The sequence below is a fragment of the Natator depressus genome, chromosome 15 (genome assembly GCF_965152275.1).
Source record: "Natator depressus isolate rNatDep1 chromosome 15, rNatDep2.hap1, whole genome shotgun sequence".
NCBI lineage: Eukaryota > Metazoa > Chordata > Testudines > Cheloniidae > Natator > Natator depressus.
This window is the reverse complement of record NC_134248.1, coordinates 21,038,522-21,063,711: the sequence shown is the minus strand read 5'-3', so window position 1 is coordinate 21,063,711 and position 25,190 is coordinate 21,038,522. Positions and strand designations below refer to the sequence as shown.

Sequence of the window (25,190 nt, the reverse complement as noted above, 5' to 3'; positions counted from 1 at the left end):
TGATAAACAGTTTCATCTCAGGAAAATTTTAGCTTGACAAATTCCCTAATTGATTCTTTATTTGGAATCCTGTTCTCTCATTTGCTTCATGCATGTTCATCATAAAGAAACATTCTGACCTTGATGCTCTAACTGCCTATTATTTATACCACCACTTACACAGCAAAAAGAAGATAGGTGGATTTGGATAAAATTGATTACATAGTACTGAAAAATATAGGTTTTTTTTTTTAAAGAAAACCTTCAATTAATGACCCAAACTAATATGATGCAGGACTCTTCAGAAGGGCAAAAACTGAAGAAATCCTTTGTAGATACTAATCTTTTTCATTACAGGATAACAAAGTTCAGCTTCATATTACTATACTTTCAAATCACCTTGTGCAATAAATGGGAATTAAAAAAAGATCTCTTCCTAGATTCTGATCTCCTCCCTGCTGAAGCCGATACTAAAGATTGAGAGCACAAACACAATAAGGTACTTGTGGAAGTGAGGGTTACTACGTGAAAACCATAATAGGTAACTGTGCTTGAGGGCAGAAATGATACTGGGTTGCCACTGACTATAATGGGTCAGCATTTCTCTCACCGTGTAAAAGAGAAAGGTCTTACCCAAATGGGTCTATTGTTTGTCTTCTTTAATGAGTTATCGTTCTGGGCTACGTGGTATTAATAACAAAGGGGGGCAGTATAAAGAGGCTGGCTGGCACCAATATGGATGTATTTGCTAAGAAGACAGCAATATCTTCAATATTCTACCTGGTTTCACTTTGGTGGTTGAGTTCTTTAATATTTACTTTTTATTGATGAGTTAGTGAAAAACTGCAGCCCAAGATCTTCAGAACTACTGATTTGGGGTTTATGAATTATTGGGTGGGTGCCCAATCTGAGACACCTTAAGAAGGCCTGGTTTTCAGAGGGTGGGTGCTTATCACTTTCTGAAAATTGGGCCCGTTTTAAGGCATCTCAGCGTGGGTGACCAAAAATCAAGGCATCCAAAAATCATTAGTCATTTTAAAAAATGTCGTTTATGTTGTGTAACTTTCAATCTGTTAAGCCTTCTCCCAAAGCTAACAGCCTAAAAGCTGCTCGTGTGGGTTTAAATCTGCTCCACCATCCCCAGCACAGACAACCGACTATTCTGTTCATTTAAAAGTTCCACAGGGCCCATCAGAAAACAACAGCACCCTGGGAATGAGTTAGCAACTTTTTGTTGTGCTCTGCACCACTAGTTCTCTCACTGGTACTTTCCTGCTGACGTTTGCGAGGAAATAAAGGAATGATTCAAAGTGGAGCACAGCTCTAGTAAATAAGAGCAAGAGGATTTAATATACTTTGTTACCTAGAGTACATGACTTGGAACAAGAATGCAGCTTCCCCTATGCCTTTAAAAAAGGACTCTGGCATTAGCCATTTGAATGAATTCAAACAAAGTTAAGTGGCTGTTTCAAAATTCAGAGTTGACAGGAATACACCTTCATTTGTGGGCTAAGAATCGAGAACAAAAGGAACTAAGGGACCAGGGCTGGAAGTGGTGGACCAGCATTTAAACAGAAGCTGATTCGAACCATTCCTTGTACGAGTAATAAGCAGCTGCTGAACAGCTTGACAACAGTGACAAGCATTAATTAAAAACCCTGTTAGTGGTTAAAAAGCCCACATTCTGTGAAAATAAAGCCCTTCCTATTCCTGTAGATTGGACACGGGCAGGTTGTTTGCATGGTCTGTTCAGATGCCACTGCTGGTGGAATTAGGTGAAGGCGGTGGAAGGTGTGTGTGCAAATCACGGATTCACACACATAAATTGGGTTCTCAGATGGCACCCTGCTTTTCTAACCTTCTGCGATGGTGTTTGCAACCTACTTTTAAGCAAATGGCTGCTGCTGAACTCTAGTGTCTAAAAATATTTCACTCTGAGAAAACTGTACAGCACACTTAAGTTAATTTTACTTTGGAGACACTATTTTTTTTTAAACAGCCAACAAGAAAGGAGAGTCCAGGAATATCTTGTTAATAGTAGACACACAATGCCCAGAATATTATCAGTGGAAGAGAAATGTTAGCATTCCGACTGTATCCCTTTAGAGAAATGATATTATTGAACCATCAGTCACAGAGGCACGTGAAAAGGCACAACACAGAAAGCCAATGCACCTTATCTGCCTTCAAGACAAGTCTGATTTCATCCCACAATTGTGCACTTCACGGGAGCCTATTCTGAACTCTACTTAGGGTTTTGTGCAGTTTCTGTGGAGGATTTAGCCTCTTGACTGCAGAGTTTATAACCAGGGCTGCAGGCTTTAGATCCTAATTTTTTTTACAAAGTTACCCCCCGATATGTCCATGGGAAATACCTACTCTTCTCAGCATTTGGCTATGGCCAAATATTGTGGGACTGATTCTCATCTCATGTACACTGGGGTAACTCCATTGACACAGAAAAGTTACTCTTGATTGACATTAGAATCAGACCCAGTCTTGTACCCAGGTGCTTTCAGCAGCTCTCGTGTAGATGCCTACAGGACTCAGACACTGATGGCGCGTCCTTAAATTTCTTACATTAAGGGCAACACTGAGGCAGAATGTACACAGTACAATACAATTCTCACTCGGATAATCTGCAAAGACAAACATTCCTACAAAAAATCCAGCAACCTCATTCCACTCCTCAAAGATTTCATAGCAGATTTGCTGTAGCTCAGTCTGATGTTACTAGGACTTAACAATTTTTACAAAACCTAATACAGCACATTTACTAGTATGCTATGAAGAACTATAAATAATTAATAATATTAAACTAGATCTGTAAAAATAAATGGACAAAGTACATATGGCAATGCAGGGGCCCTATTCATTGAGTTTTTTTCTTTTCTTTTGTCAGTTTGCTCACAATATTTGGTAATCAGCAATTCATAGAGTCTATCACAGTGGCAGAGCTGTACAAAGGTGGTTGCATTCCACCTGTCCATGCTATGGTTGGCCTTAGCTAGTGCTAGCATGCTAGAACTTCACTAAACATGAATATTCATTCTCCCTTGCCCCCCATTCTCTCCTCCTCTTAAAAAGGATTATTCAGTTCCCAAGCATGGAGTCATTCAGATGTCATGAAGAAAATACACATTTAGAAGAGCACACAGAAACCACGGAAGAGCACACAGAAAACATGGGGAAGACCACACATTTAAAAACACTAGGGCAGGTCACTTCTTCCTGCAGAAAAAATGTGGGAAGGAACCTCAAGGTGGAGTGGAGGGGGTGTCAGATCTTGTAGAGTTTCCCCCAGATCAGAGACAGGATTCCCACTCTGGAGCAGACAGTGGGTTTGCAGAAGCCTCTTTATTGCATCTTAGCCCTGTGCAGCTGAACTCCAGCTCCCTATCTGCTTCTTCTACCAGGAGTTGCCTTTGGAAGCCCCCTTTAAGGATGCAGAGGGGCTCTGCTCAGGAGAAGCCCTGCCTGTGTCAGCTTTTGCGAGCGCCCCATCCCTCACAACAAACCTGCCACAGGGGAAGAGGTTTTGCAGAGGAAGCTGACATTATGTACCACTGCAAAAAAACTTGTAGAAAACCTTACCCTGGGAGCAGAATTATTTTTAAAGCCCTGATATTTATAACTGGCTGTCGACATTAACACTGACTCAACTGACTTTCAAATATCAGAGCCTTGTTTCCTAACGATAAGTAGGATGTGACACTGAATGCGGTGCAAACTTAATTCACACCAGAACATAATGATCAAAGGGCTTGTCATCTGCTCTTGCAGACACTGCTGTCACGGCAGAGTGAAGGGGAAAAGGTGGCCTAGTGCACATCAGGAAAAAACTATTTTCTGTAAGAGGCTACCTATATTTAACTTTTCAGAGTGTTAGCTAATTTAGCACATTCTGGTACTTACTCCTCAGCTGAGTTAATACATCCTGACACGATAGAAGGAATAACTAATTTTCTTTCTTAACATGAAAACCAGATTTAATAGTCTTCAAAACTTTTCAGAGATGGGAAACCAGCTGGCCATTTTTAAGCAAAGTTTTTCCAGGGTAAAATGAAAATTAAATAATACCCAGTTAATTCCATCCATTTCCTGATGTACATTAGGCCAAACAGCATGCAAAAGGTTGTTATTTGTACTGCAGTAGTGTCTAAGAGCCTCAGCCATGAATCAGGACCCCACCATGCTAGGCTCTGTACAAGCAGACCCAAAAGATGGTCCCTTCCCCAAACAACTTACAACCAAAGTATAAGACAAGAGACAAGGCAGATGGAGAGCACAAAGAAATGGGGAGACAATATTGATCAGTATGATAGGCAGTGGTCTCAGCACACTACTTGCCTGCCCACTGCAAATTTTTTGTAGGTATCTCAGCACAGGCGGATTTTAAGAAGGGATTTGAAGGTGAGCAATGAGCTAGGTTTGTGCATATTTACAAAGAGCTTCTCCCAAGCAGTTAACTTCAGAGGTTGACCATAGATCTGTGAAACTGGGGTTGAAATTCATATCCAAACCAACTTTCTCATGCTACTTTCCTGATTCTATTGATAAAAATGGTGCTGCACAGGTACCATGAAACCTTAGAAATATTACCCTATTTGATAATGTGATTTGTACATAACTGCATCATTTATTATATATAATACTCACATTGCATATGTTAATGTCCCTCCCAATACAGAAATAAGACAGTTAAGTACAGTCAGAAAAGAACATATATATTGGAAACTGTAAAGCTGTCCCGACCATTGTCAGTGGTTAAATATGTGATTAAAACTTTTAAACTAAGAGGAGTTTTTATCATATAAGCCATTCAAACTGTCCACATCTCTTTAAAAATACCACATATTTGCAGAGCTGCCTGGAGAGCAAAGCCTCTGGAGCAGTAAACTGCCTGCTTCTCAATACCAGTCCCCAAACTATGCCTCTACTTTCCCAGAGAGCTCTGGGAACTTTTATCAGGGATTTTCTTTCAGTACATGAGTTGGAAAAGATTAATTAAACCAGAAAACTACAGCTCAGAGTATTTCGTTCCCAGCCAACACTGCAGAGAATTGATATGCAATATCGTGAATGCTTGAGGTGAGGGAAGAGGAACCTTAATGAGAGAAGAGTTCTGGGAGAAAGGATAAGTAATCTAACCCTTTGGTTCTATGACAGTGTTTTCTAATACATCTCCCCAGTTGCTGGCCAACAGAGAGTAACTGCAACTGTGAGGGGGAAACGGCAGGACTACTATACAAGTAGGCTTGGAAAAATTAGATTTTTATCAGTAAATATCAGTAAATGTTGATTTCGCCGTACAAACACAGATGAAAAGATATCTCCATCGATAATAATCAAAATTTACAAATACTCAAAGTAAGGAAAATGCTGCTTGAGAACTTATTGATAATTTGATTTAAAGATATTTACTTTGAATACTTTGACATGTGATGTTGACAATGTATGTTTTAACTGTTATAAAGTTTGTTTTGAATCTCAACATTTACTGCCATTCATTAAATATTGTCAGACCCTACCCCATTCTCTTATCCCCCCCAAATTTCCTGCACTGTGAAAGTTTAAATTAATAAATATAGAAAAATTCTTAAAATAAACAGATATTATTCATCAAAATTATATTTTTTTGCCATGCATATTATATATATATGCGCCAAGTAATTTGTTGTGTATTGGTTAGAAATAAGTCAGAGCAAAACAAGTCCACCTGCACTCAGCTTCCAGTGTACCAGGACTGCATCATCATGTCATCACTGACTCTTATCATCCCATCCCCCCATGACCAGTCACTCTAATATCACCAAAACCTTCCCTTTCCTCATTATCCTCAGGGCTAAAGCCCTTGTCAATGCATTGAAGATTCAGCCTCCTTAGCCATCCTAATTTTTGCCTCTGACTCTTCCAAGCCAAAAATGTCACTGCTGAGATCATATTCCTCTCCCATCACTGAGACATCACCACCATCTCCTTCCTTAGAGGTTTTTAAGGTCAGGCTTGACAAAGCCCTAGCTGATGATTTAGTTGGGGATTAGGTCCTGCTTTGAACAGGGGGTTGGACTAGATGACCTCCTGAGGTCCCTTCCAACCCTGATATTCTATGATTCTATGATTGTTGGAAGTCCCTCGGGTCATTTCTAAACTGCAAAGGGAACACAGAACTCACTATGGACCGGCTTCCAACATAAGTGTGCTCTATGTACATTTTGCTAAACTAAACTACTCTGGTAAGAGATATTCCCCAGGATGCAACTGAGCAGAGAGACTGAGTAAACAATTTTGCAGAGATTGAAAATTACCTGGGCCACAGTAGCACCACAGCTCTGGTTCTGAGCATTACTTCACTGATTGTGACCTCAGCTTGCAATGCTAGCTAGGGATAGGTTCCCTTAAAGGTACCAGTGTGAGCCTTCGCTTTCTCTTGTGAAAGTCCCTAACCTCCCTCCTGCCTTCATGTACTACTCAGAGCTGCTGGTTTGCTGCAAACTATGGTCTATGTGCTGAACTGCACGGCAGGGTGTAGAGAGGGGCCAACTTCAGAAATCTGTTGACTACAGTGCAGAGGGCAGGGATGCAGTGAAATCAGTCCCTTCTATGTCTGTCCAGGCCAGGCCAGGACTTAGGGAGAACATGTGTCATGACCCTAGGAAATACAGTCTCTCACCAGTCTGGAAGTTAGAAAGCCACGGAGAACTACAGAGTCTTTTACCAGCTGCACGGTAGTACCATAAATGTGTCATGTGGTGGATGCACTACCAGGTGCAGTACCACTTGTTACTGCCGGGGGTCTTCTTGTGTGTATGGAGCCGCTCTAGCTTGAGTCCCTACAGGCTGCAGTGCAACTGGCCACTAAAAGTCCCCTGGCCTCCCCAGCACCTAGACTGCAGGCAGCAGAGGAAGGAGGACAGAGCACGGAATAGAGGATCTTGTGGGGCTAGCCGCCGTAGGCACAGTAAAAGTCTATTTGCACAGGTTCCTGCAGCCCCAGGCCAGGAATCCCTGCAGCAATTGAGCTACAAGCAGACAAGGGTTGCGGCACAGAGCAGGGAATATAAGCTTCTGCAGGACTAGGCATTTTTCCTCATAGAAACGTATTTGTGAAGGAAAAATCTGACTTAGAGGAACATCACAAACACTGCCTTTGCTCTGGCTTTTGAGGCGTAAGAGGATCCAAAGTCCCCATAGTATGTAGTAAAACCACAGTCAGTGGCTTATGGGACCCAAAGCTACTTTAGGATCTTTAAACAACTGAAAAAACTATGTATCGTCAACAAGCTAAACCTCATCTTTATTCAATTACTTCCTCTTTCTCCTTGGACAAAAAAGCATTGTTTGCTTATGCGTTACAAAGCAATCTTTCAAAGAAATGTTTGTGTACTGAGACAATGTAGCTACATGATAGAAGGGATGGGAATAGTTCCCAATAATGAAAATATTGAAAAACACTTGTTTTATAAAACAAGGAGCAAACACTGTACCTGCTTCACTCAGATCCATCTGCATAAACTGAACACTGGGTTCAGAAGCATTCCCTAGAAACTGGGAATCATGAGAACCACGTGAAATGAAACATGCAAAGGGCCACCACTAACAGACAAACTCCTGTCTTAAAAGATCACCCCAAGGTATCCTGCAATGTACTGACTACTGTGATACTCAGGACTGTTCCTTTAAGGGCTGAGCTTCCCAAGCAGTGAGTCCGAGCAGGCAACTGGGAAGCTCTTGCTGTTATGCAGAACCAGCTGGAACTAGCACAGAATAAGGCAAGCACCTTAACCACTGAGTGATCACTGAACACCACAAGCACCAGTGTGCTCCAGCTTTATTGGAACACCCATCTCTTTAAGTGGCCAGTTTCGGTGGCTATTTAAAACAGGCTACAAGAACAGCAGTTCTCAGCTTGCCTTTTAGCTAGTGCTCTACACTTGCTGAGTCATCCATTCCCACCTATCTCCCAACATAGCTTTGATGCCATTCAGCACTTCCACAATCTTTGCTCAAAAAAAGAAAGGAAAAGAGGCTTGGGCTTGAAGCCAAAATCTAAAATGTTCTCTTAATACACTCTGGCTTAATACACTCCCACCAGGTCATGATTGAGGTGAGCTGAGAAGGAGCAATCTGGCAAAAATACTCTCTCTTTAACAACAGCCCAGAAGAAAAAAAGACAAGAGATTTGCTTTTGGTAAAGGCTCAACAACGCTTTATCTCATTCTTTAGAAAACGAGCCCCAGGAAATTTCAAAAAAGAGCTATGAAGCAGACTATAAAAAGTGACATCAAGATTTAAGGTCAGGTACATGAGGCCAGTTCCTCATCCCACCAGCCACCAGCTCGCAAAGGTTTAGCTCTGATAAAGACAAGGCATTGCTAAAAAAAAAAAAAAAAAAAAAATCCATAAAATAGAGCATCCTGAATAAGTGCCATTTATAAACTGAAACCTTAGGAGCTTTTTGTCCAGAAGCTAAGGAGCCGCTCTGAGCCATCATCTGTTTTTAATAACTTTATATTGGCTTAGCATCTTTACTGAGAAGTCTAGTAAAATATATGACACATTTTGATGACCTCTCATGACTTTACTGGAGCCATATATGAAGAAAATAGGGCCACTGGAAAATAGGGAAATAAAAACTGCAGACTTGAAGGGAGACCTTAAAATAACCGATTGACTTGGTGGATGAAAACTCCTTCAAAGAGGGAGTAACAGTGGCTTATCCACTGAGGTATGGCAGGAATAGTCATGCCAAAATAAGTTAATAGCCGATTATCCTGTTACTACACCAGAAACTTCAGAGGAAGGAATAAAATGCCAGACACTTCACAGTAAGGTGTGATTTGTATAACAGTACAGTATGAGAGAAATAGCCTCCTTGCTCCAAATAATAAGCAGCTTATAACCTGTATATCAAGACTTTAAATTTTGTTCTGATTAATATAACCCGGGATGCTCTTTTTATCCATGTATATATTTAACCCTGCTTTAATCTTAGTAAATTATTTGTCTCTACAATAGCTTGCAGTAATGAGTATCACAAGTTAACGGTATGTTGCATTAAAAAAGTATTTCCTTAGAATTCCCAAATCAATATTTTCAACCACCCAAATATTCAGTTCACCCACTTTCCCCAAAGGCCGGTAAAAAATGATGGGCTTTGCATTATGCATACCCTGAAGTCTAAGAGACCCAGCACAGGGAATCAATTTCCAAAGTCAAGGGGCTCTCCTTCTGAACACCTGTCCGCTACCCTTTCCTATTGAAAGTAGGGGAGAGCCAGCTCAAGCACCAATGCTGATTGCAACTGCGGCAGTAAAGAGCCAGCTAAGCATACAGAGGTTCAGCGTGTAGCACACTGCCTTCAGCGTTTATTGCATAAGAGGCAAGCTGCAGCATGTTCCATTAGCTGGAGCAGCTCTGTGGCCTTTGCTTTCTTCCTTAGCTACAATACATGGTCACATTTTCTTTGGACAGACCCTGTGAATCCTTTATATTGTTTTCCCATCTCCATATCAACATCTCTGCCTGGGTAACAAAAAAAGCGCAGCTTTATAACTGTGCTCAGGGAAGACTGAATATGACCCTCTAGTTTCTTTCTCGGAAGCCACAGATTAAATGTGTGTTCATGACCATTCAAAAGACAGATGGAAAGAGGGTGGGGAGAGACAGAAATGTGTATCTGACAGGGAAATAAGCATTCACAAGTGGGACTGTAGCTCAAGTGTGAAAGAGGGCTACGTGGTAGAAGTCACAAAGGAGAGATTTTAGAGGAACAGTTCTGTTGGTTATAACATCTTTAGTAAATGAAGCATTACAAATTACTTTTACTTTTAAATGTCAGCCTGCAGTATGCCAAACTTCTTGCTTAATATGAGGCTTTGGGGAATTCAGCTATGAGAAAGTGTTTCATTTATGGAGGAATACATGAGATTTGAGAAGCCATAAACTGGAGGGAAATTGTGTGGTTTACTTAATTTAGCTCCTAGTTTTTCACTTTTGGATTAAACCTGAGAAGAATAAATGCTGCGTTACTTTGATTAGATAATTGCATATAAGTCTAAAATAGATTATTTTAGCCATAACATCTGACACAGGGCGCACGGCCGGTAGTTACAGGTTTGACTGAGAGTAAGAGTTCAAGGCATAGCTGAGTCCCTAGCAGATCTAAATGCAGCTTAATGCTCTTGGCTCAGGGACTCATGGAAATACATTTTAAAAGCTTGTCCTCAGAACCCTTTAAAGACAAAATGGGAATTTAGGGAGCTCAGCACCTCATAGGATTGGCCCCTAAAATAGTCCTGTTGGAAGATGTTAGATCGACAACACACTGAAGATATCTATTGAGAGAAGAGCTGGGTGACAGACAAGCTGAAACAGCAAAACAAGTTTCCTCACACTGCCCCACCAATGTACCTCAGCTTTGACCTGGAGCATCCATCTTTAGAAGTACGACATGGTCAATCTCTTTGGCTCATTCTATCTTTAGCTTTCCTGTTAAACTGCCAACAAAGGGGTCAATCAGTGCCAGTCATGGTGGTGGCAAACGTGATATGGAAAACTGTTACAGGAAAACTATTACAATAGACAATCATTACAGTAGAAATTTAATCAATAAAAAAGTCTGTGGGGAACATGCTTTAAGTTTAGAGATGGAATAAGTTACAATTACCCTCAGAGAGGTCACTTTTATGAAAATTAACTGGATAACAAATGGGTATGGAAACATCAGTGCACTGCAATATTAAAAAGCATGCCTGCAGCTTCATGTGCCAGGAAACTGCAGCAATTTCATTATCCTCTTTTGGAACCTTTTTTGCCTGCATGTTACTGGAACGTGCCTTGTCTGAGGACTCTTGCTCCCAAAGACCCTTCTCTCTCTCTCCCCCCCCCCCCCAACGGCAAAATAATTGTAAGTTTTGCATGTTTACTACAGCTATTCAGAAGGTTTTTCACAGAAAGCTTTCTCATTCAAAATAAATGGGTTTCTTTAAAAACAATTTTTGGAGGAAAAAAAACAGTTTTGGGAGGAAATATTCATCAGCTGAAAACCACGGGCTTCAAAATGAAAACTTCTCTGTTTTAGTGGCCAAAAACCTGAAAACTGGTTTTATTTTAATGAAAACCTGATTTTTTTTTCTCCAAAGGGAAAAAAAAAATCATCTCCCAACCAGCTCTAACATTTCACATCATTTGAGAAGCACAAACACTTGTCTCTTCTTTCAGTGCTCTCTCTCTGGATCGTACTGCCAAACCATCACCCATTCAAACCAGAAAGCAGCAAGCTACAAACGGTGCCCAATCCCGTAAATGGCTCTGCCCAGACACTGCCCTCTGCTTGTGCAGGGCAGCTTGCAGGATCACTGCCTGGGTATCGTTATTATCTTTAGCATCACTGGAAGAGCCCAACCATGCCGCACTTTACTACTGAACTCAATGTGAGTCCTTATTGAGTAAAGAGTGCCGGATCAGCCCATTAGTGTGCAAACATAGGTGTTAGTGAGGGTTGGACTAGATGACCTCCTGAGGTCCCTTCCAACCCTGATATTCTATGATTCTATGATTCTCCCAACCTCCTCTCTGCAAACCTGAATAAAGTAATTACACCTGAACTTTCAAATGTGTCCCCTGAGCATGAGTGTCGTCAAGTGGACAGGGCACGAGACTGAGAGTTAGGAGATCTGGGCTCTAATCCCAACTCAATTACTTACCTTGTGCATGATATTAAGCAAGTCACTTTACCACACTCTTTCCTCTCCCATCCTTTGTCTGCCTTGACAGTGAATCCTCAAAAATCAGGCTTGTGAGCTCATATGTGAAATTTCTGGCAGTCAAAATTCTAGCTCCCTGTGCTGATGCTAGTACTGTTGAGAGAAATTATAGAGCTGGATCTGAGCGGCAAAATTCATAAGAGAATTTGAACTTCCCCAAAGTTCAGGGCTGTTTGGATACAATGATTTGATTCAGCTGACCATGTCATTCAGACATTCTAAACATCAACAAAACTCAAGGGTGGTTTTGGTTCAGGTACCAGTTTATCAAATTGTGCCTGGGGCACTTTTAAATACAGCTTCCCTGGATGAAGTCATCACAGAAAGTCTCTTTTCTTGTAAAAATTCCAATTCCTAGCATCTCAGTAGCACACATTTATCAGAAATGCTGATTACTGCCACACAGCAAAAAGGAGATACGGCTCCACATGTAATGGTTTGCTTCTTAGGGGAAAGGCGATAGCACAACAAGATGTTGCTGCTTTGCTGCAATCCAGCCGATCTTAAGCAAAATATTTAACCAGATGGGTTGCTTTGAAGATCAGAGAAAGGGAGTTTTAAATTTCACACATATTAATTTATTTCACCTGTATTTCCAATAGATTTCAGAAGAGAACATAAAATGCATTCAGTTGCCCATAGCAGCAAATCCACCGGGGTCATGCTCACTTTTGTCTCATACAAAGTATCAGGGAAAAAAGCATGATAACATTACAAATTTTCTTTCAGTGGAAACCAAGTCAACAGCACTTTCAAACAAAGACCCTGCATCAGGGTCTGCTCTACAATGTTATAAAATGGAGTAATTCAATTCAAGTCAATGTATGCTAAATTCCAGATCCAAGCTGTGCTGAGGTGCATACTCCATCAGATTACCTTCCTGAACTGTGTGTATGTTCTTTACTCTTTTTTTGCAATAATAACCAATAAATAAGCCCTCAGCTTGCACCCATCTGCCTAGCAGAGTTGCAAGTGCAAAATATATATCTATGGATCTAGTAGACGAAATATATACTGAACTAGAAGACAGGTTTTACTGCTCACATCAAAGTCTACTGGTGCACAAGCCCAGCCAATAACAGTTCTTATTTTGACACTAAACTTGATTAAATGCAAATTACTGTCAATTCACAGCCGTCTATTTTTCAGCCGTCTCATGAGCCATGGATTTACAGTTCATTTCCTTTTTTCTTTTTTGGTTTTCTTCTCTCTGCTACATGCCCCTGGAGTCAGTGAAGTTCTGCATCTCTCTAGCTTGTGTCCCAGGTTCATTACATGGGGATCCCGGCCAAGTCCCTTGTGAAATGAGCTTTGGTTTTCTGTCAAGGTCCACGTCAAGTACTAGAGCACTAATCAGAGTGGTGTAACACATCATTCAGCCGTGTTTGTGGAGCTGTCATTTTTCTATTCCCCAGAAGCCCAGGAAGGAAATAACCCAAAAAGTAAATTAGCTTGCAGCCCAAGAGAAGGCATCCCTTCTTGCTCAGAGGGAAGATCACATTGGTCTCAGGCAGAGGCAGTACATCATACCGCCACTCGAGTATGCAGTTTAATTTTCCTTTTCCATTACATGCATTTTTTATTTGCACTGTAATTTTCAATTTGTTCTATTGGTGCTGACTGCCCACTGGCAACTAGAACACTATTAATCTCCTTCAGAGCAATACTCAGGGTAGTGAAGAGCCTGGGCCTTATCCAGTGAGTGACTATGGCTCAGGCCTCCTAAAGCTTGCTGGGGGCAGGTCTACACTACAGTCAGGATCGACGCTCTGAGATCGATCCACCGGCGGTCGATTTAGTGGGTCTAGTGAAGAACCGCCAAATTGACAGCAAATCGCTCTCCTGTCGATCCCCGTACTCTACCCCCCGACGAGAAGAGTACGGTAAGTCAACAGGAGAGTTTCTCCTGTCGACGCCCCACAGTACAGACCCCGCAGTAACTCAACCTAAGGTAAGTCGACTCCAGCTACGTTATTCACGTGGAGTTGCATAGAGTAGGTCGACTTATCGCAGTAGTGTAGACATAGCCTGGGACGGTTAGGCTTGTGCAGCAGCCAGCTTGACTCTGACATTCCCACAGTTCTCTAGTGGTTCACTGAGATGTAACTTGTATCCATTATTGATCCCCATCTGCTAAATTGAAAGCCTTTTCTTCATCTCTAAGTCAACACTAAACAAAAGCTATGGAGAGAGGTTTTGGAATGGCACGTTCATGAAATTGCAGCAACACAATGAGACTTCTCCATGTTAACGATTAGCGAGGCAAGAACCTGCTTTCATCATCACATGTATCTCCAAAGACCCAAAATCAGCTTCCACTGCAGCCAATGGCAAAACTCCCACTGAGGTCTATGGGAGCACAAATCAAGCACCAAGTCTTTGCCAAACCCATTTCTAAATACATGGTTGGCATCTACAACTAGAGTTGAGTGAATAATTGATTTTTTGGTTTAGTGGCCAAACCAAAAAAATCCAAACAATAATTTGGCTTGTTTCAGTCCTAAAGTGGATTTTTCCAGTTTCTCTCAACAAAATGCAAAAACTCCCAAAATTTTATTCAGGTCAAAAAACAAAACAAAACCATTTTAAAAATGTCATTTTGTTTCAGAAATGGTGATTTGAAGTAATGTTGTCCAAACAGTTTGTTTCAACTTTTCTGAATTTTTTGTTTTCAGGGTTTTTTTTGGTTTTTTTTTTTGGCCAAAACTATTAGCCAAATCGGACCAGAATTTGTGAATAGTTTCCCTGCATCGAAAAAATATTGCCCAATTCTACCTATGACAAACATCAGCTCGAGCTTGCCAGCATTATTAATCAAACATTCTTTGCAGAAAACTCTTATTTGTAACCTTGAGAGTTCACTGAAGAACTCAGTCCATCTATTTTTATTCTACTTCAGATACTTGCCTCCTCTTCCTCTATTTCATCTCTTCTTTGCTCACTGCTTCAGTGGTTTGAAAAGGGAAAACTTCAGGTTTTTCACCATGTCAAACAAACCACAGCCTGGCACCCTGTCAAAAAAAGCTCAACACTGGATCAACATTCCATTCGAACTGTCTGAACATATCCTTAGTCCTTCCAGACTGTGAAGGTATGTCTGACACACAGGCTGTGTTTACAATGTGCTTTTCTCTTAAAAATTACCACTGTCGCACTACCAGCAATGCAGCTCCACCATTGTTAGAAACAGTGGTAGCTCTAAGGTCCCCGCGTTTTTATTTCTGTGTCGTGTGACTCTTTTTAAAACACATCTAGATGATGTGGTAAAAACCATGGGAAAGGCATTTGTAAACTAGAGAGCCACATTTCCTGCCGCAGGGAGAGCAGAAGCCATTCAAAACAGTGTTTCTGAGACCATATTCCTGGCTCATCTCTCCAACAGGACCACGTCACACCCCGCTTTGCATCCCTCCCCAACTCCATTTTTGCACCCCCTCAGACACAAGGTCCTTGACTTTAAGGGCCATTTAAGGCCCTTCTTCATTTAGTCACACTCTCCCTATCAGGCCTAAAGGCTTATCTTACTGCTAGCCCTCGCCTCTGCTCTGCAAGTGATGGTCCACTTGCCTGACCACTTCTCACTCAAGCACACCTGTGCTTTCTCTCATGCTGCCCATCTTTGCATTGGAAAAGCTCCCTGGTAAAATCCCTGAAGCTACCACCTCCCTGGCAAAATCCCTCCTCAAAAGCTAACTCTGCTGCAATATCTACAACGGCTGGGCAAGTGATGAGCTGTGGCTTGTTTTTCCTGATCAGCTCTGTTTTACTGTTCACTCTGACCTTATCCTCTCAACTCATCTCCACTCTGTTTGTCTGTTTCATCCAGATGACACAGCCCATCACATACACACTGGGAGCTCTCCAAGTCAGAGGCTGCCTTCGTCGTTAGATGTCTGTACTGCCCATAGCGCAATAAGGCCCCAATCCTTGACTGGAGTGCCTAGCCCTTCCATAAAAGAAACAAACAACAACTGGGGGGAAATTTAAGAAAAAGCTCAGAGAATTCAACAGCGTGGTTTGTTGGTCTCCATGCTGAGAAAAACTGGGACCTCCTAATTGAGACTCTTGCATCTTCAGTACAGCCATAATTCACATTGCGTTATAGAGATGCAAATTACAATGCTGTGAGAGGTGAACATTATAAGAACAGAGCAAATGATATATAAAGATTCATAACTCAATTTTACAATTAACATGAATAGCCAGATTCTGACAAAATATGTGAATAAGGGTATCACAATTTGGCCCTAACATCTGAGTCTATTAAAGACATACCAAAATAAACCACCTATGGAGAACATTCAACAGAATTCTGCCTTTAGTGAATCAGAATACACATATATACACTTTAAAAGCTACAGTGTGATAGGATGCAAATATTGACAAATCCGGACATAGCAGAAATGGACTACTGCTATCTGTGTTCCTACAGTATTTGTTGATTGAATTATTTAATTATTAAATTATTAATTATTTAATGGAAGCAATGCTACACATACTATTATACAATCACCATCTAAACAGAAGTATGATAGTGCCCTTAACATACTATAAAATCCCAGACTGAAAGGATTAAATGTGTGATTAAAGATAAAGAGAATTTGTTAAAGTTTAAAAGGAAGTGCCAAACTGATGACTCTGCAAAGTAAAAACCTCTGTGTCTCTACAGAACAGCTGGAGCATGGACACCGGCTCCATAAGCATCTCCCACAACTATTCAGCCTCAATCTGGAGGGATCACATCTGGAGTAAGAGGACATATTAGTCTCCATGGCTCTCTCAGTCCTTGAACACTCTTGTAAGACTTCTAACAGTCATGGAATTAGATCCAAATGTGGTAGTGGGCTTTATTTGGTGGGTTGTGGACACCTCTCCATAAGGAACTGGACTGACACCCACTAGCTTAGATCACCAGGTTAGAAGCCGCATTCAGCTGGCAATGACCTTCTATCACTATCCACATGGACAAGATTTGACCCCATGACAATCTCTATGGCACTGCCATCCCCGAAAGTGAACCACTTCAATCCTTTACCCAAACAGCTGATTTTAATAAATACTTTCCTCCTCCTATCAACTTGATTCCCATTCAGTAACTATGAGCTCAAATCACTCGAACAGCAATTTGTAAAATCCTAAATGCAGCTAGAATTTAGTTTATATCCCCTCCCTTTTTGTTTGATGACTCCCTCAAAGTGGTATCTTCATTATTTATTTCATTTTATTCCAAGACCATCGGGGGGAAAAATAGTAATATAAGTCATCTTTATCTAATGGTCAGGAAGGCCCCTATTTAGCAAAGCAAGTAAGCACGACTTATTCTGTGTCTATTGTGCAAAGCACTTAAGCACATGTTCAGGTTCCAGTGACTTCAAGCGCATGCTTAAGTGTTTTGCTGCATAGGAATGAATTTACTTGTGCTTGAAGTAATCATCATCATCATGTTCCCATAAATGTTTTGCTTAATTGGGATGCTATACAGGCAACAGAATCATCAGAGAAAGCATATTTCTTCTAGCATTCTATTACAGCCTCTTACATTTGAAATGAAGAACATAGGCAAAGGTATTAGACACTGAGTTACCAGACTTCATTGTATTAGCCATACCTTTAGGACCTGCTCTAAGTTCTCCAGCTTGGCTTGGAGCTGGTGTTTCTCCTTCAGAGCCAAATCTCGTTCTTTGGTCACTATGGTGAGGGTTTCTCTAAGCTGAACATAGTCTGATTTCACCTAAAAATATAAAAAAAGTAAAATAAAATAAAAAAGAAGCGTGAGAGGTAAAGTACTCTCAATGTAGACAATTTACCAAGAGAAAAGCACATCTGAAACGAATACCAGTCGCTTGTGCAATTCTGCCCAAGGCCATCAAATGGGGACAGGAAAAAATATAAAGCAGAAAATAAGAGATAAGAAACAAAAGCAAAAATTGAAATTAGGTAAGGGGTTAAACTTGAGTGAAAAAAGGAAACAGTAGAAGAAGGCAATTGTGTGAGTATATCATGTGCGTAAACATACACACACGCACACAACCACTCTCATTTGGTACGGTTACAAACAATCTGATAATCAAAATGTAATTGGGCATAAGTTAAAAAAATAAAAGGAAAAGGCTAATACATATACCAGTAAATGTGCAAAATAGATAAAAGTAACTCAGATCAAATAGTTTTGTTACACCTCACTCTACCCTCACCTTTTTGTCTGTATGTCGTTTATCTGGGCTCCAAACCTGTACAGAGATCTGTCAGTGTAGATCTCTGATACCGTGTTACTGCAGGCAGATGTAGGGAGCTGCTAGACAATGAAGCTGTTTGCAGGATCAGAACCCTCAACTGTAAACTCTGAGGCCCTGGTCTCGCAAACATCAGTGAGTAAACTTATTAATGTAGATATTTCCATAGATTTTAATAAGGCCACTTGGGTGAGTAGAGAGACACACATGCTTAACTATCTGCAGTATCAAGCCTTGTGTTTGTAAAGTGCCTACCACACTGGGGTTCTATAAATAAAAGCAACGTCCTAAGATTCTTCCTCCTCATCTGAGGTTGCAGAGATGTAAGTATAAACAGATCACACGTATACCATTTCTGATTTAATCTTTTGACTTCATCAAGTCAGCCTGTTCTAAATTAATAATAAGCATGAGCAACAGAGGAGAATTAAAATGTACAATCAAATTATTTTCCGTTCTGAAGGAAAAGAAATATTCACATGCAGCAAAAATTGTGTTTTCCCTTAAAATCTTTGCACATGTCCTATTTCCAAATAAGACAATGTCATGAGGTTAAGTTGTTCAGCAAATAAGGCTTAACTTCTTGTTTATTTTACCCCAGAGTTAGCTTAGCCTTTCAGTGCAAGTAACTCAGTACAAAATAGAGCATTTTGGGAACCTTCAAGTCTGCACATAATATGGAGACTATGTAATATGTAGTACACATATACATTGTATATTTAGAAAATAAATTATTCCATCAATATTCCATGGACCAGTTCTCTTCCTTGACCTTTTGATCCATATCTTCAGCTAGTGTAAACTGGTTTCAATGGAGTGTGCAATGTGAGAATCTGGCCCTTTACCTCTCAACACTGTCTAGGTTTAAACACAAACGATGAGTCCTGAAATGTAACAATTACAGAGTATATCACCTCAGGAATTGAAATCTTCAGAACATAACACCACAAAGAACATTAACAATTCAAATCCACTACTAATAGATACAAAGATAGATATATAGCGTTCACATAAACGTGACAAACATACATCTTCACAACGCTGCTTGCAAGGACATAAACGAAACAAAGCTCGTACCATTTTAGCTCAATAAGAGTCTGGACAGCATCTGTTTTCTTTGTCCAATTGACAATCAGAAATGTAACAGTGAAAGCAGGATTAGTGAATGCAGGGCTGGGTAAGGGAAGGAAAGGCAGTGCAATAATTATAAGGAAAAAATGTGTAGACTTCGATCATGGGTCAAAGTTAGTTTCTCCTTTCCAACACAGCTATAGAGAGGACAAGTTCTCTTTTTGTTTGATTAGTAAAGCTGCATTTTTTTTTAAATCCAAAGACATTACACAACTTCCTACGATGATGTCCGTTCAGAGAAACCCTGGAAAACCACATTTTCCCTCTGGCTCCAGTTTGTTAACTCGTGAATTTCACGATGGTTCAAATTGAATCTAAACTGTTCAATGTAACCCTGCTATTTGTCTTTACAGAGGGCTTTTCAGAATGCAATGGACTGGAAAAGAGAAAGAACAGATCTTGTTTTCCATGAGAACTAATGCAATTACCAGCACCCTCAGGAATTTTTTTTTCCTCCATGTATATTTTATTTTCCCTTTCCATTCAAAACTCTTTACAGTAGGAGACATTCATTTAAACAATGGCTTTTCAGAAGTTATTAACTTCCTCTGTACTTGGTATAGTCTTTCGCTGCTCAGATTGCTTGATGTAAATTGTAAAAATATAATGTGGTGGGTAAAGGGAGGTGATGAGACATTGCCATCGACAATGCAAGCATGTTATTGTCTGTGATTCTCAGTTGATTTACTAACAATGGATGAACCACAAAGGTTTGGAGCAAGCTCCGAGAAGGGGTGTACAGTTCAGCGCGAAAAAAATAATTATTTAATTGAGATAACTGGGCTCGAACCAGGACCAAACTAAGGTCATTACCTGGGGCACCCAATTCTGTCACTAAAAATACATGCCAGGTAAAGAAGACACACACAAAAACACACATAAAAGAACAAAAAATTGGAGAATGTCTTGGGATGAGAAAAAGAGAGAGAGAGAGATTAGAGGAGGGAGAGAAGGAGAAAGTATGGATGGATATCTAATGGGTTGGGAGATGGGGGGAAGGGTAAAGAGAACATAGGCAGGACCGGCTCTAGGCACCAGCAAAGCAAGCAGCATTCCGCCCCCCCCCGCCTTTTTTTTTTTTTTTGCTTGGGCAGTTGCATTCTTGGAGCGGCAAATTTTTTGCTTGGGGTGGCAAAAAACCTAGAGCCGGCCCCGAACATAGGAATGCTAGTCCTGGAAGAGAGGTTGAGAAGATAGTGTCCTGTGATGGGAAGAGAGCTATTATGGGTGGGAGTTGTCATGATAGACATGACAGAAGAGACATCATGATAAATGGTGTCAGAGGAGGAAGGGAAGATTTTGTAAAGGATGTCTTTAGTGGGAAGGACGTAAGGGGAGACTAAAGGGAGAAAAAGACTTGGGACAGGTTGTAGGTAGACCTGAAATAAAGGGGAAAAAAGCGGGGGGGGGATTACTCAGGAACTGGGAGATATGGTATAGGGGGAAAATGCGGGAAACAGAGGAAAGAGAACTGGAGAAAGAAAGGAGAAGTGGAAACATAACAAAAGGTGGGGGAGCAGAACAGAGAAATGAGAGGACTGACATGAATGTAAAAGGGAAAGAATGAAAGCGAAAGGACAATCAGAGAAAGAAATAAAGAAATGGAAAAAGGAAGAGAAAAACACAAGGAAACACGCATTTCTTTAGGGCTATGCAACTCTATTTTGATTTTATTCATGCTGCTATATGTTTTCAGATGCAATCCATAAGGAATGAAGGGGACAGGAAAGGTGATACACCGGGGAAGTCACAGATAAGGGCCTGGCTCTGGATTACAAAGGTAACTTGCCAGCAACTGTGGATGCTAATTATAGCTGAGAGCAGATATTCGGAGGGCATGGGAAACATGGCTTTATGGGAGGCAGGACCACGTGAAGGCAGGCGTGTGGTGGCACTGCCTCACCATACACACATGAAACATCACGATGCAACTCTCTTAGTGTTGTATCACAAATAAGTTTGCAAACATTACTGAGGGCACCCTAAATCTTAAGACTGGTCTTCTAAAAGGATGAGAACATCTGCCTATTGACACAGAAAGTAACAGCAGTATCTTTATAAAAATAAACGAAAGTAATAGTAAAATAGGCTTTGTGTCTTGAGCTTGTGATGGTGTTGTCTAGTGGCTGTTCCACAGAGAGGATAAGGATAATGCTGCCAACTATGAAAAATCTCCCTTAGTCTGGGGGTTAAAAGTTACAAGTCTATTAATTTGGATCAGAAGGACCACAATTCTAGTCTTTGCTCACCTATGTGAGTGATTTATATGAGGACTGTATCTGAGAAACACATGGTTTTGTTAAAATAGGAACTTCCTGCAATAAAGTTAGAAGATGACAAAGAAATGGCAACCCAGCGGTACAGAAAAGGCAATTTTAGGGCCAATTTTTTTTGGTTTTAAGACGTGGGGCTTGTCTACAGGGGAAATAACCCACAACAGCCATTGTGGAATAGCTATTCCAAATGAATTCCCAAGTGGACACTCTTGTTCTGTGCTAAGAGTGCCTTTGTGCAGTTTAGCATAATCCACAGTGGAAGTGGATTAGGCTGCGAGTGTGGAATAGCTATTGCACTTTAAATTCACATGATAATTTATTTCACAAAAGCTTTCCTCTGTAGACAAGCCTTTAGTGATAGCCTACTACCCAAAGTAAGCATAAGGTTCGTATCTATTACTGATGACAAACTGACAAGTAAGATGGATTCATAATTAATCCAGCATTTTGAATTAGTAAGAATGTGTTTAACTTGTTAGTGTGGCCTAGTGGATAACTCACTAGAGAAAGATTTAGGAGGTCTGGGTTCTATTATACTGCCACTAGCTTGGTGGATAACCATGGCCAAGTCACTTCACCTCCCTATGCCTCCATTTACCCATCTATAAAATGGAGATGATACTAACCTCCTTTTTAAAATGCTTTGAAATCTATGCATGAAAAGCACTATATAAGAGCTAGGTATTATTGTTATTGCTTCTATCTCCAGGAGATATAATGTGCATATATGCTACATTAAATAGATGACAGATAGATGTATGTATACTTCACTCATTAACAGTTTTCTCAATAAGCTTATTCATAGACAACTATATTTAGTATGATATATCTACAATATAGTTAAGAGATCTAACCTACAATAATTGTATTTGAAAATACAAACTAAAGTCAGATTCTATTCTCACAACCCATTTATACCAGTATAAAAGAGAAGCATCAGAACTAATGTCCTACTTGTAGGAGTGTGCCTTTGTACATTCATAAATTGATCATTTTCCTTAATAATAAATCTTATTCTACAGTGTGGCGGACAACATTCCTATTAGATTTTAATAAGGGATTACATGATAATATGGTACATCCATTTACCAAATGATTTCCAATTTTCTTACGTCTACTAGTAATAATTATCTGGATTTAAAAAAAAATTATTTGACGTGTGGTGAGCATTCCTTGTTTCTGCTGTGGATTTTTTTTTCACATGGGAAATAAAGGGCCATGGGACCAGACAGTGCATCCCAGAGTTCTTCTGACAATGTACCTTGGGAAGATTTGTATTAGAGATGTGTGGAATCTGCAGATGTTTGATGTGCCTGTCAGAGAGAGAATATTTCATCCAAGGATCTCAAAGCCCTATAAAAAACACTTTAAGCTTAATGATTATCCAAATGGTCCTAATAATCTGTATCTAATCCTCCTCCTTTAGAGGTTCAGGTCTTAATAAACAAAGATATCTGTGTATTTTCACTCTGTACCTTGGAAAGAAACGGGGGAAACACATCTCCATAAATAATAATAATAATATTTTGTACTTCCACAGCACAGTCTGACCAGGACTTTCTCCTCCTGAGGATTTTGCATTAAATCACACAGACAACTGTACCCAGAACAGCAGCAGAGTGTTCAAGGAGTCTATCGCTCACTTTTTTTTTTTTTTTTTTTTTTTTTTTTTTTTTTTACAAAATATGCACTAAAAGTGATTTTAATGATCTCTCCAACAAGCTGTCTGTTTAAGAACATATGGGATATGCATGAAATTGAATTACAGATTGAGCACTTCTATCAAAGCCCCCAGTGGCAAAGACAGTTGACCTAGATAGATCCATAGTAAACAGTCATGATTTCATGAGAGAAACACTGGGAACATTTTGCTCTGTGATGACTCTGCGTTAAACGCACACAAATGTGTGCGTCATCCACAAAGCTTTTCATTCCATATATTACCACACATCAAACACTTCTGTCACTTGGGTCAGTTATGAAATCTATAATATTAATGAAGTACCTTCAGTTTTTCGTAATACTTAAATCCAAAGACTATGGAGTTACTAGAAAAATACCGCAGTTTATTTCATTGGTAAGGAGCTCATTTAGCCAAGCAGTGAAAGAACATTTCTCCCTGTGCCAAATACAGTTTACTTACACTGATAAATGCACTCTGCAGGCCTGCAATTAATTCTGCCATAGGCAGACCACAACTGCTGAGATCAGACTAATTTACCTGTTACAGAGATAAGCACCCTAATACTCTCTGCTTTAATACTGGATGTTAGTGAACCAGCCAACTTCTCATACTACTACTTTCAGAGTAACAGCTGTGTTAGTCTGTATTCGCAAAAAGAAAAGGAGGACTTGTGGCACCTTAGAGACTAACCAATTTATTTGAGCATAAGCTTTCGTGAGCTACAGCTCACTTCATCGGATGCATACTGTGGAAAATACAGAAGATGTTTTTATACACACAGACCATGAAAAAATGGGTGTTTATCACTACAAAAGGTTTTCTATCCCCTCACCCCACTCTCCTGCTGGTAATAGTTTATCTAAAGTGATCACTCTCCCTTGTAAGTGATCATTTTAGATAAGCTTTGAGAGTGATCACTTTAGATAAGCTGTTACCAGCAGGAGAGTGGGGTGGGGAGAGAGAAAACCTTTTGTAGTGATAAACACCCATTTTTTCATGGTCTGTGTGTATAAAAACATCTTCTGTATTTTCCACAGTATGCATCCGATGAAGTGAGCTGTAGCTCACGAAAGCTTATGCTCAAATAAATTGGTTAGTCTCTAAGGTGCCACAAGTACTCCTTCTCATACTACTACTGTCTCTGAGAAAACATCATCCCATATAAGGAAGAGGTTACATTTTCCGTTCATAATTGTTCCTATAAAATATATATGTTAGAAACATATTTTGAACATGCAATATACACATTACCCATCTTTATATGTGCATATCAGCAGGCAACCAAATCAGAGCCTACATAAACTGCACACCCTTTCTGTATGCAAAACCTGCATATATGCATATTGAAGGATCTTCTCCCCCAGGCAGAGGGCCAGCACAAGAGCTATGCACAATTAAATACCACTTAAGCCTTATTTTGGAGGCTTAAGTGTTGTATAGTTTCTGTGATGCCCTTTGCATAGGAATGAGTTTTTCACCCTTTATGCTATGCACAAAACAGTTAATGGTTCCTCTACCGGTTTGGCCTGTTTTCACACAAAACTGCCCTGGTTGTGTGCATATATCCTTATTTGTGTTCATAGAATTGCTGGTGCAATTTAGGTGCCTGTTTTTCAAAATTAAGTCTTAATGAGTTTAAAAAAAACCCTGTACAAAAAGAAATGAAAATGGTTCTTATTGTGATTTGTATGTGACCATAATGAGCTTATTTTACGTGTATTCTTTCTCTTTGAGGGCTGATCTATAATAGTGTTAAAAATCTTCCTATCTTTAATACGTAGCAGTTGCGTAGAGGTTTACATTTTCAAAAATACTAGACAAACTAATCCATACTCCCAAATCCCTCTGGCTATTATCAGTGAAAATGAGGCACAGAAGGTTACATGATTTGCCTAAGTCCACACAGCAAATCTAAGGATAGAATTCAGAATTCCTAGGTCCCAGCCCTGTGCTTAGACTACACACTTCTACCTCATGGCTGGTTTTTCTGCCTAACATTAGTTTATTTTTCATTACGCTTTAAATGTTTCTATTTCACATTTTTTCCTAAAAATTCTTCCTTACACTATATCCTCCAATTATTTATTTTTGCCCTATCAATTTGGGAAGGCAACATGCT

The 25,190-nt window shown here is 40.0% G+C and overlaps 1 protein-coding gene across 18 annotated transcripts in view; it reads right to left on the bottom strand.

Moving 5' to 3' along the window:
* The window catches only part of RIMBP2 (RIMS binding protein 2), a 277,138-nt gene that overhangs the window by 94,732 nt on the left and 157,216 nt on the right, over positions 1 to 25,190 (bottom strand). For 16 of the 18 annotated variants that reach the window (XM_074972303.1, XM_074972308.1, XM_074972315.1 and 13 more), the window contains one exon: positions 17,356 to 17,478. The exons of the other annotated variants lie outside the window; for them this stretch is intronic. The gene's annotated coding sequence lies outside the window, so the exon portion shown is untranslated. The remainder of the gene's footprint in view (positions 1 to 17,355; positions 17,479 to 25,190) is intronic. 18 annotated transcript variants of the gene reach the window in all.